At 34.0% G+C, this 10,804-nt stretch overlaps 1 long non-coding RNA gene across 3 annotated transcripts; it reads left to right on the forward strand.

Moving 5' to 3' along the window:
- The first annotated feature begins 386 nt into the window (after nt 1-386).
- LOC146922766 (uncharacterized) lies at nt 387-4,518 on the forward strand. Of its 3 annotated transcripts, none has more exons than XR_015012574.1 (7): nt 387-788; nt 2,343-2,414; nt 2,775-2,871; nt 2,939-3,061; nt 3,266-3,315; nt 3,885-4,059; nt 4,296-4,518. It is a non-coding gene; the product is annotated as an uncharacterized LOC146922766 (long non-coding RNA). The 3 variants fall into 3 exon arrangements; XR_015012576.1 differs by having other exon boundaries at nt 3,890-4,059; XR_015012575.1 differs by having other exon boundaries at nt 401-788; nt 3,962-4,059.
- The last annotated feature ends 6,286 nt before the right edge of the window (nt 4,519-10,804 follow it).

The following is a 10,804-nucleotide window of genomic DNA, read 5'->3' on the forward strand; positions in this document are numbered from 1 at the left end:
TCATATGCTTTTCATATGAATTTCTGGGCAATAACCAAAGTATGAGCTTTTCCACATACATCAGAAAGTTACTTTCCTAGATCTTCCTAGGGACTGGTCACTAGTAGAAAATATACATTTTACAACAGGAGGTTTTTAATTTTTACATCAGCAGAGAAAATACCTAAGGGGAAAGATACACGCGGTGGCAATTTTGAAATTTTAGTAAACTTTGAAGTAGGTTTTCACATCAGTTGAGAAAATGTCTGAGGGAAAAAATAAATGTTGAAGAGTTTTCCCATCAGAGGAACTAATGCATGAGGGGAAAGATAAACGCGGTGGCAATTTCGTAATAATAGGAAACTTTACATCAAATGTTTTTCCCATCAGTGGATACAGTTACATGAGGGGAAAACAAATAAAGAAAATAAACAAATCCCAATTTCTCTCTCTCGCATTTTCCTTTCTTTTCAGTCCCACCTTCTTTCATTCTAGATCTTCTTCACCCACCAAAACCCTAAATTCTTCTGTCAGTCCCAAATCTGTTGCATCACCGACCACCCACCACCACCAATATCCTTCAACTAGGTTTCATAAACCCTCAATCGATTTTGAGTTCCCTTCCTTTCGTCGGAGCAAAACCCAAGATATGTAGAGCTTCTCCGCCGGCTAGTTTAGGTCTTCGAAGAAGAAGCCATCGACGACAACAAAGACAGCGACTTCAGTGATTTCAGTGATTTCGGCGTTTGTCATGATTATTCCTCCTCCTGTGGCTCTCTCGTTCGTCTCACGAAAACCCCAAATCTAAGGTCTTCTCTCTTAATCTTGTTCTAAAGATTCAAAAATCGGCTGACATGTACTTTTCTCAATTTCTCTGTTCAATGAGAGCTTCCTCTCTTGAAATCCTTTTCAGTTTCTTTTATTTTATTTTTTTATTTTATTGGTTCTGATTTAGCCACAATTTTGTGAATTTTGTGTTAAATTGATATCTTTTGTTTTGAATTGATGGTTTGGGTATGTTTGCATCAATTATTATTGTTCTGTGAAAGAGAATTTAAGTAGCTATTGTCTCATCATGAGCTTTTTTTTTTAATCCTTGATGGTAGAGTGAATTTGTGAGTTTGGAGATAATAAAAAAATTTGAGCAATTTGGGGCTGGTTTTTGATATATTATGGATGCAAGTTTTGTTCATGTCACATGTTGTTTGGGTATTATTTTTGTAGGTGTATGTGGCTGTTTTAGTGTTCTAATATTTGGTCCTTTGGTGCCATTTTGTTTGTTGGGTTGGGCAGAGTAACATAATTCATGTACTTTGGTGGACAACCGCGATCCAATTCGAGTGTTCCGAATTCGGGTACGTCAGCGAATTTGGTACTCGTGAATTCATGGAGCATTCGCACAAATTGCGGTACCAAGCGTTCAAGTGAAAGGATAACACTGATTTGTTGAAAAAGAGTTTGTGCTATAAAATTGATAATTAAATAAATAAACGGTGGTCAAATGCACCGTAAGCTTAGGATAAGGACACCTCCATTTATTATTACTACATTGCTGTGTTATCCTCAAATCCACATGATTTGCAATGCATTTGGTTGCTTTTATATATAGCTTTCTTCTCTTCTATCAGATCTTTTGAGTGGGACTTAAAGAACAACGTTGTGCACCTACGCTACTAGCTTTGATGGGGTTATTATCCTTTTTGCATGATGTGACTCATTCTATAATAGTGTTGGGCTTATTTCTTTTTAGCATTAATATTGCGAACCGACGCGTACCGAAGCTCTATATCCCCATACGTACCGAATTCTTCATGTGTAGCGTACCGCGTACCAAACACGGATTGCGAATTATGTGACTATGGGGTTGGGTGAGTGCATATTATATGGTTGGGTGAGTAGATAGTATGGGGCGTGAAAAAGAAATATGGGAATATTAGGAGAAATGAGGTAGCCCATAAAAACCATTGAATCATATGCATACATTAAAATGCATGTGTTTTATTAGCCACTTTGAACATGATGATTTTGTGTGATGTTGATTTTTACAGCCATGTATTCTAAGAATGATGAGATGCCTATTCGGTCTTGGTTTTCTTCATTGTCCTATTATTCATTAACTCGTGACTATATCTAATGATAAGAAATATTCATTTGTGCTTGAAATTATGAAAAAATTATGTCAAGTATTATTATCTAACCGCTAATTGTCATATACTCTTGTTGAATGATTTTATTGTATCAAAATTCCGGGTGACATCACCATTTTGAGCATTGTTCAGGTCTTTGTAATTATTATCTAACCATCTATATTCATTCATTGATTAATGAGTAGTAAATCAATTAACCATTATTGTTTGATGCAGGTTATTATTGTGGCTTTGAACAACCGAAAGCTATTACTACAAGCATACTTTTATGATCAACATGACTTTTAGGTATGAATAAAAGGATCCTTTGATTGAGATCCCAGTTGAAGTTGAGGGTCCATCTCATCTATGTTTAGTGAATCATGATTGATATAGAGCTTTTTATTTGGTACTTGGCTACTTAATTGAAAAATGCCATGTACAATGGTTAGTTGGCTCTTGGCTTGGCCATCTGTCACTGGACATCTTCATTTCTTCTAATTTTTGTGTAATTCACTTTCTAGTTGGCTCTTGATCAGCCATCTGCCACTGGACATCTTTATTGCTTCTCATTTTTATGTAATTCACTTTCTTTGGATTCTTTGCATATGCAGGACTAGATTTTTTTCTCTCTCTCTAGAAAAGCTTATGTGCATAGTGTTTTTGCAGGATTATTGTATCAATTTTGATGATGATGATCAGCATGTGGAGCTGTTTTGGTGCAAATATGGCAGTAAATTCTGCAGTAATATGAAGCGCTCAAATGGTATGTTTAATCTTCCATTTGTATGTAATGTGCATAAGTTTGTAATATTTTTATTAATTGATTGAAGGTTGATCTCCCGAACTCAATAGCTGCATCGATCTCCCTCAATCGGTCACTTGATCTTCCGAACTCTCTCAATCTCACTACTCTCAAAATCTCACTACTCTCAAAATCTCACTAACTCACTCAGGTATTAGTGACGTTTGTTGAGATATTAGAATTTGACGTTTGTTGAGATATTAGAATTTTGAATGAACTTGTAGTTTGCTACTTAATGCCTAGTGGTTTGGGTGTGTGTGAAGTGCGTTTATGCTTAGAAATTAGGAATTTGGTTCTGTTGATGATTATGACAGCTGTTGTTAATGATTAAGATATTCATGCTTTTTACATGCAGGCAAAAAATGTTTTAGGATGTAGTGTGTGTTGATATCAAAAGCCTAGAAGGTTAGTTTTCTTATCTTTTTTTTGGTGAAAATTCCGGAGTATTATATGCTGATAATCTGAGATCTTTTGTTTGATTTTGGACAAACTCATTATTGAAATTGTCGGTCCTTTTGTTTGATTTAGTTTCTTAATCAAATTCTGCAGTTGAAATAACTTTTTCAATTAAATTTTATTCTTATTTCTAAAAGAAACTACACACTAAACTACTCACTTCAGATGATTGTGGTCCTCATATACCATTGGCAGACTTCTTTAGTTGATATTATATAAATTTATTCTACTTTTTTTTTTCAACTTAGAAGTTGTAGGCTTGATGTATGTTCCCCATTTTTCTCCACTGTGTATTCATGTTTTTCTTTCCTATATTGGGTATTATGATTTACTTATGTTGGACTTTGAAATGATTTTCATGAACTTATGTAGTATTTGCGTTTGTGCACGTCTAAATATCTATAATCCTTTTGGTCATTTTGGAAACTTGGTTGACTATCTCATAAAGCCAAGAGAAGGACAATTGAACATGTTAATTCACACCTTCTCTAGCATAACATCTTCCCTTTACTTTTTAGTATAGTGCTTATATCTTACATTTGCTCGTTGAGAGAGTTTTCTTCACTGAATTGAATCTGGAGTTGGTTTTTACAAGAGAGCTTGCCGAGGATGTATATTCTGGTGTTGAGGTTATGGTTGCCCGAATGCACACTGAAATCATGATCAAGGCTACTCGCACCCAAGTTGCTCTCGGTAAGTGATTTCATCAATCTTTGAATTTTAACTAACGTTGGTTGAATCTAATTTGTGATTATGATTTTATTTATTTTTGTTTCATTTTGGGTTTTTTCTTGTATGATATATGAATTTTTTTATATGGATATACGATTTTGATTTGTGATATACCAATTTATTTATTTATTTTGAGTTTGATCATATTATATATTATAACTATTTTGTGTTGTATTTTGGGTTTTTGTGATGTATAGGTGTGATGGGAAGAAGGATTAGTGAGCTGATCTCTGTCATACAGAACCACAAATGAATGTAGTGTGTACTTCCCATTGTTTGATAAAAATGTTCATGGCTTATGTATTCATATATGCATATGTACTTTTTTATATATAGAATTTTGATGTGGCTAGTTTTGAGTATTGATGATGTAAAAATATCAAATTAGAATAACTAATATTACTTTCTGGTTGGCATTAATATCCATATTTCTTTTCATATTTTTAATATTAAAGAAAAGAACTCAGTCTGAAGCATAATATTTTTTTTTAAAAAATATATATTTCACATCAGTGGGTTTTATGACTAATGTGAAATATAGATATTTAACTTCAGTGTCGATCTTATAACTGATGTGAAAACTCAATTGTTAAATTTCAAAGTACGTTTATTCCATCAGTGGAAGAGGAACTGATGTAGAAATCAAGATTTAACATCAGTCGAAACCTGATGTGAAAGGATGTGGACTTACCACATCACGTCACTTTACATCGGTTGCCAGCTGATGTGAAAAATCATTTCCAACTGATGTGAAAAATCATTTTTGTAGTAGTGGGTGCAGGAGAGATAAAGTGGATTCTGCATCTTCATGCCCATGCTTTGAGAGATTTTGTGGTCCATGTACTGTACCAACTCCCATGCTTGTCTATCTCTTGTTGAACAGGACATATTTTCTTTGCTTTTGCTTTTTGCCATTTTCACCTACTGTACTGTTCATAAAGTAAGCATGTGTAGAGCTGAACATTCTGACCATCAGAATGTTCCTTTTATTTCACTTAGGATGATTTGTAAGACTACCATTTGATGTAATCAAATCCTAATAGTGAAACAACAATGAAGAGCAGTGATTTTAACATCTAGGATGATATTCCCTTTTGGAATATTCCTAGTACTTCAATGTTCATAGTCTTAAATGAACATTAAGTATCTTTTTGACATAATCCTTGTATATGCCTTTATTGCTTGATTGATCCATGCAAGTGTACTTTCCTGGACATTTATTTATGTCACATGTGCCTTACAAGACCTTGATCAATGTTCTTGAGATTCTTGGTTTGTACAAGAACAACCTTCTGATCTCTGCTTGAACATTCTGATCTCTGAGCAACATTCTGATCTAACTTTCTGACCTCAATGTTAGATCATGAATTCAAATGTCCTTTGATTTCTTGAAACTTGGTATGATTTAAACCTTGTTCCTGTCTTAGTAAAACACTCAAGAGCACAAGTTAAATACCAAGGAATTAATCATAGTCCATTAATTCTTTAATCATAATGGTTTATTATCTTTAAAATTAATTAGGGATTTTGCCTCAACACACGTGAGTGCCCGTCTTTTCGCTAGTATATATAAAGAAAATACGTGAACTTGGGTTGCCTTTTTCCCTTTCCGGTTGTACCCATTTTATTCACTATTTTATATTTTTTATAATATTACTTAAATTTTGGACTATATATACCATTAAAATAGGAAGCACCTTACTATAATAGAAACAATAATATCTATAAAAAATAATATATAAAGGAAGTCAGAAATTTTGGACTAGATTTTTCATTATTTCAATTATACCTTAACAAATTTTTGTATAATCATGATATGTTGTTGGTTTCATTGAAAATGATAAGAAGAGTTTAAACGTCACAAACATCTATACATAAAATATATTCATAATCTAACTAATTTTAATGAAAATATAAATTTCATAAAAAAAAAAAAAATATGTTCACAATTTGCACGTGTTAGTGCAATAAAAAGAACAGACAAATGGGCACGAAATGCTCGTCTAACGCTATTTGATAGCTTGAAGGAACATGTAGAACACGTACTTGACCTCGAGCAACCTTTTCACATACAAAGTTTTGCAATTCTAAAGAAATAAAACATATAAAAGACATGCCATATCACTAATTATCTGAAAATACGTGATTATTCATCTCAATGTGTTTCGTGTAGGTGTTGAATAGGATTACCTGGAAAGTAGACAACACTAACAATGTGTTTCCAGCAGGAGTTTAGTGTTGAATAGGATTGTTAATAAAACCGGAGAAGCCTGAGAAAAATAAACCTGCACTGTTGCACAGAAAACCACTAAAACTAGCTCGTTGAGTCGTCCCCAAACAGCTCCCATCAACGTTAAGAATAGCACAAGAGTGATTCAAAGAATTTTGCAGCAACATGGTGTTGGTAGAGAGGCAAACCTTGATTACTTCTGCTGAATTTTGAATATTGAAAGAAATTAGACGTTGAAGTTACCAAGTTTCATTGTCTAGACACATCATATTATCGTGTCTCCAAGCCCACCAAACACCTGCTGAAAAAATATTAGATTGAGAATCGGTAGTGCCTTGTTTCAACCAGTCATGCGCACTCATAATAGTGAAAAAATCTAGATTAGAAAAATCAAGCTGGCGCCAAATATCAAAAGAGTGACTACAGTCACGGACATATAGTGAAGGAAGGTTTCATCATGAAGGCCACACCGCGAGAAAATGGCTGAAGGGGCAATGTTTATGTGATTAAGGAGGGCCTAGGTAAGGACAACATTATGACAAGCTAGCCAAACAAGAAACTTGTATTTTTCCGAAAGGTTCAGGTATCTACTCCTTGGGAGAAATTAACCAATTATACCCACTTTTGGTTGTATAACTGTCATTCTTATTGTGACACCATATAAACACATCTTCGATAATGTTGTTGAAACGAATTTGAGTGTTCTTAATGATGTCTGAAGCTTCTAGATAAAGGTGAGTGTAAAGGATTTGGGTGTGGGGCTCGCCACCGTTAATGACTTCTTTGACAGAGAGGTGGAGATCATGTATATCAATGTAAGGCACTTGAGATCCAAGAAAGCGAAGGTTGCTCCAATTGCTGAACCAGAATGAAGAGTTTTCGTTACCCACACACCAAACATATTCTTCTGGGGGGGCATTTTTAGCTTGAATACTGGATTACCAGATAGGGGAGCTAGTGCTCTGGGCGCAAGCATGCAGGAGGTGAGGATTGGTTAAATATTTGTGCGTAAATGATATATCTCGCGAAGCTAAATTCCTGTAATTTCGCGAATGATGTTTACTGAAGAAAAAATCTTTGTTATTTTGCCTCAACTTAATTAACCGGTGCTTGCATCAAAAGGTGATATATTAAAAAAAGACTTTTGCCATCAAACATGATTATTTACACACGTTTTCTTCTGCTTGTTTTCAAATCCAAACATAATTTTATAGATAAATATTTTATCGACAACATTATAAATCATGTACTTGGTTTGTTTCAAACAAAAATTAAATAATACACATATAAACTCTTGAAAGCAGTAAATCTCAATCTACCAACTTAACATTAAATGGTCGCATAATCACTTTTTAAGTGAATTTGATAGAGAGTAATGATTCATATATTTTTTTTGGTGGTCGGGGTTTGAACATCAAACCTTGCATATATTATGCATTGTCCCTACCAACTGAGCTAAGCGCACAAGGACTCATTAATTTTTGGCTAAAATATGCATTTCATCCCTGCAAATATAGGTCATTTGAAATTTCATCCCTGAACTTACTAATCCTCCCAATTTGCCACTACAAATATTAAGCATTTGAAAATTTGTCCTAATCTCGTTTAATTACTGACGTGGCATGTCATTAATCACATAGAGATGACGCGGCACAAGCTGATTGGTAAAAGGCTATTATGAGTCAACAAATAACACCTAAATTGACCATTTTGCCCTTAATAAACAAAGACAAACGTGAAATGTCAAAATTACCCTGCCTTGTTCCCTCATTCTCCTTCTCTTCTTCCCTCGTTCTCCTCCATTTCCAACTCCAGCACCTCCATTACCACCGCCAGCTGAAGAACTAAAAGAAGTAGCGGAGCTCGAAATGCATTTGCGTCGTCGTGGTGAAGTTTAACGCAGAATCCATTGGATTTAATTAGAAAAGAGAAGAGTTGGACAATATCGTAATTCCGATTTGCAACAACAACTAAACCCTAAATTATAGCTGTTATAATTTGCAACAACAACAACACCGTCGTGCTAGGCTAATAAACTCAGCTCCATCACTTGGACTCAAATTCTTTTTCAAACACCATGAATCAAAAAATAGCATGTCTGTAGAAAAAAATTAACACCGTCGATTCTTCTTCAAGTGGCATATAAACACAATTTTTTTCAAAACTCAAATTCTTTTTCAAACACTATCGATTCAAGAAAAAAATAGCAATATTTTTTTTTTAAACAAACACCATGAATCATCAACACCAGAAATGAGTGTTTGTATATTTGGAGTATTGAATCGTGTTCATCTTAAAACTACTGAGTTTTCTTTGACCTTCATTGGAACTCATAATTTATTGTTGCTTCCATTGCTGTTGAATTTCTCATTACTATTCTCACATCCATCATCACCCTTATGTGAATTGTTCTCTGTTTCAGTTTCCATCATCAATCAAGATTGAATTTTTTCCCCTTTTCAAACCCTAGATTTCACAATCCACAAAAGAACACAATAAAAGAAGAATTTGTTGATGATGAGGGTATCAAACATGAGCCAACTTATGTATTTTTCGATTTTGAATTGATTCGTTGTGTTGGGTCCAGTTGCAATCCTGGATTCTACTGTTTTCATTATAGTAGCAGGTGTGCATATAATTGCTTTGTGTTTGTCCGACGCGGCGGTGGGAGAAACGGAAGGAGAGGGAGTGGTCGGCCTGAAACTGAGTCTTTCCATCACTTAGCCTGAATGTGAGATGCTGCTGCAACAACGCTGGGAGAAGGAAGAAGGGTTTTGAAGAATAGAAGGGCAAATTAGTCATTTCGCAATTTTCTGGAGGCATTAAGGGTAAAACAGTCATTTCGATATAACCTGTTGAGTCATCATGGCCCTTTTCCAATCAGCTGGTGACACGTCCGTGACACAGCAGTGCCTCGTCACTAATCTCAGTCCACATCAGTAATTAAATGAGATTAGGACCAAAACTCAAGTGATTAATATTTACAGTGGCAAATTGGGAGGATTAGTAAGTTCAGGGGTGAAATTTCAAATGGCCTATATTTGCATGGATGAAATGCATATTTTAGCCTTAATTTTTTTTGTCAAGGAGCATAGTTGTTAGAAATTTACATTTTAAAGGTGAATAATTGAAGTGTTCAGGGTTTGAATCTCTTCTGCATATATTATGCAATGTTCTTACCAACTGAGTGAAGCTCACGGGGAACAATGATTCATATATTTTACGCCTTAAAAAACAATTTATTACATAAAAAACTTAAGGGAAATGCTAACCGATGCCTCTAGGCACTAGTTAAGGATACTAAAAAAAGAAATTATATAGTAGTATTTATTGCATTGAAATTGTGTAATCAATACATAAAAAATTTTTAAAAAAATATCATTTTAATGATAACTTTATTTTTTTTGGTATCATTAACCAATATTCGGGAGCACCGTTAACATGACCTAAAACTTTAAAGGACTAATTTATTAAAAACACTTAACTTCGAAGGCCAAAAAAAAAAATATATCATATCATTTTGGTAATTTATATTTACTATTTTTTTTTCATTGGATGAGTGTGTGCTTTGATCAATTGGCACAAAATTAATGAGTAGATAACATACTCTTCTATGGAAAATACTTATATAGACGCTGTGATTATTTGTTGGGTTTCACACAATCTTTCAAGGAAAAAAAAAACATTTATAACACACGCTCGTGATATTCGCGAAAGGAAACTTTCGCTCTATATAGCATAACTCTTAGTTAAGTGTCAAATGAAAGATTGCAAAATATGAGAGAAGACGATTGAGGACATATTGGTGAGGTGGGAATGCACCTATTATGAATGTGGGATATGAGTATCGTACCGAAAAAAGGCCACCTCACTTCAAGTCTACAACATTACCCAGTATATACATTTAGAAACTCACTTATATGGGACCACTAATATGGAAATTTCATGTGTTCACACCAACTTAGAAATCGACATTTATTCTAACTGCGATCTATCTATATTGAGTGTAGACATCTTTTAATTTGTTCGTATTGTCCCACTACTTCAAAATATCTGTCATTTTAATGAAGAAAACAAAAGGTTTAGTTGTCTTTAAAAAATGGTAGGCAAATTGTACGAAGTTAATTAAACTTCTCCATAACATTATAATCATTATTATGCTATGAAATTTCTGATCATGAAATCATCTAAACATTCTAATGCAACAATTTCATGCTTGAAACCTCTATTCAGATGTACAAGAATAAATTCCCCTCCAAAAAATTTGATACAACTTACAATTTTAATAAAAATTTACCATACCTATTGAATAAAATATATATAGTAATAACTATTGAGTAAGTATCTCTAAGCGATATACGATTTTCTCTCCTAGGGTTTTCCGCCGCCCCTCTGTGAGAGTCTGGTGTCGATCAGTTTGAAGCTTTCTCAATCTTGATCGTTTGTGCTTGTTTCCCATCGCTTTGATTGTTTGTT

This window comes from Medicago sativa, chromosome 5 (assembly GCF_051527215.1).
Source record: "Medicago sativa cultivar Bolivia chromosome 5, Bolivia_mono, whole genome shotgun sequence".
Lineage (NCBI taxonomy): Eukaryota > Viridiplantae > Streptophyta > Magnoliopsida > Fabales > Fabaceae > Medicago > Medicago sativa.